Genomic DNA, 2,034 nt, shown 5'->3' with positions numbered 1-2,034 from the left:
ATATATATATATATATATAACTTAATTGATCCTCCTGCATGTTTATTGTAGTAACCTTTAAATATTTATTTAGGATTATTTTATGTCGATTTACCAAGCAAAACTGCTAATGCAAAACCCATTTAATGATCTTTATCTGGAATAGGGGATTCCCATAATACTGGCAATATTTTATCATATGTTTTCAGCATTTATGCTTATTTTAAAATCAGAATTAACAATTTCCAATTCGCGAATGAACAAACTCTTTTGAGTTGGTTCTTTGAAATGGATTAGCAGTGATTCAGTCTAAATTGTTCGAACAGCTAATTCACGCACTGAATCAGTTTGCCACTGCGTAAAACAGTACATTTACCGTAAAACAGGATGCTTTACACCAGGGGTGCCCAAACTCAGTCCTGGAGAGCCAGTGTCCTGCAGAGTTTAGATCCAACTTGCCTCAACACACCTGCCGCGAAATTTCTAGTATGTCTAGTAAGAGCTTGATTAGCTGGTTCAGGTGTGTCTGATTGGGGTAGGAGCTAAACTCTTCAGGACGTCCGACCCTCCAGGACCGAGTTTGGGCACACCTGCTTTACACAAACGGCGCTGGATTCAGTTTATATTTACCAACTGCCCATCGAAACCAAGCCTGTAAATGCATCCTTTTATTGCAGCAAAGAGGAAGGACTTTCTGAAGATGAACACCTGCAGCTCGTCTATTTCAGGTAAACATGTAGACCTTTTCTTTTTTTTGACCAAAACTGTCTCAAATAAGCATCGCCATCTTATTTTGACACGTCAAAACACAGTCTTTCTATTGAGCTGTCCTGGGGATACACGTAAAAAAAACAAATAAACAGCAAACGCACAAGTAGTGACCAGCGTTCCTGATTCACGCGCAATGTATGAGCCCGATGTTCTGAAAATCTGACCCACCCTCAACAGCAGGGCTCCAGACAAAATAAATAAATCACTTAAAGAGCCATTGGCTCCTGTAAGAAGCTAAATTAGGCGCCACTTCTTCAAGTGTGCGCACATGATAATATAGACGTATAAAGAAAGAATGAAATAAAGAGAGCTGTGCATGGTCTCGGAGTGCATTAAAAGGTCATAGCCTTTTATAAATACACCCAATTAGTCCACATTCACCTTTTTGAATGAAATATTGAGGTCATTCTTCACAAAATAGGCCACGTAATTCTTAAGGAACAAGATAAGTGCAACAGAGGGGAAGAGGGCTTTTTTTAAATTAGCACTGACGGTTGAATGTATAATTGAGAGGTCTGAGCCTTTCAATGTGTTTGAATGCTTCATCAGTCACTCAAACACAAATAAGCATGCACATGTTAATCTGTGTTGCTCTTTTAAAGATGTTGGACTATTGCAGGAGTCAATGCTTTCTGGACTTTCTGTGGGCTACACGACTCCATCCACCTCTTCCTCCTCCGCAGAGAAAAATAAGAGAGAAAAAACCTATGAATTATGCACACCTGTACGCCTCCACACCACCTGGCAACCTGCATGTAGCATCACATTAAAAAGGGGCATATAAAATATAAATACCGCTCTTACGTTCAACACCATGATGTGAAAAAAAGAGCAGCAAGCATCTTCAGTCAGGCTGATTGAATTTGATTTGAATGTTGACTAAACTTTTTCCAGAGAGGATAATTGATCTAATTAATTTTGTGTCCTGCTCGACCATGCACACAACGTATAAGCCAAATACTGCCGCGCTGAGGGAAAAAAAAGTGTGAGAAAGTGTTTGTTTACCTTCTTTTGTATAGGTTTAACATCTGGGATGGTCTGCTTTTTGGATGCTTGACTAGTTTAACCAGCAAGATCATGTTGGTTAAGCATTTTCACCAACTCATTTAGCTATTGTAAGGTTTTGGTTTTTAAGTGTTGTGTAAGGACAGGTTTATATGGAATAGTTGATGATAATAGTTCAATTTAAAGTGAAGTGTGGCCAAGTATGGTGACCCATACTTGGAATTTGTGCTCTACATTTAACCCATTCAAGTGCACACACACAGTAGTGAACACACACCC

At 39.1% G+C, this 2,034-nt stretch overlaps 1 protein-coding gene and 1 long non-coding RNA gene across 3 annotated transcripts in view; one reads left to right on the top strand and one right to left on the bottom strand.

The window, feature by feature from the left end:
* LOC107656353 (transmembrane protein 168-A-like) overlaps positions 1-2,034 on the bottom strand; it is a 54,384-nt gene that overhangs the window by 11,003 nt on the left and 41,347 nt on the right. The window lies entirely within an intron of this gene.
* The window catches only part of LOC107656356 (uncharacterized), a 14,737-nt gene continuing 13,232 nt past the window's right edge, over positions 530-2,034 (top strand). Inside the window, exon 1 of the long non-coding RNA XR_001630564.1 lies at positions 530-707. This is a non-coding gene — a long non-coding RNA (uncharacterized LOC107656356). The remainder of the gene's footprint in view (positions 708-2,034) is intronic.

This window comes from Sinocyclocheilus anshuiensis, unplaced genomic scaffold (genome assembly GCF_001515605.1).
Source record: "Sinocyclocheilus anshuiensis isolate Anshui unplaced genomic scaffold, SAMN03320099.WGS_v1.1 scaffold183, whole genome shotgun sequence".
Taxonomy (NCBI): Eukaryota; Metazoa; Chordata; class Actinopteri; order Cypriniformes; family Cyprinidae; genus Sinocyclocheilus; species Sinocyclocheilus anshuiensis.
This window is presented reverse-complemented; position numbering and strand designations above follow the sequence as displayed.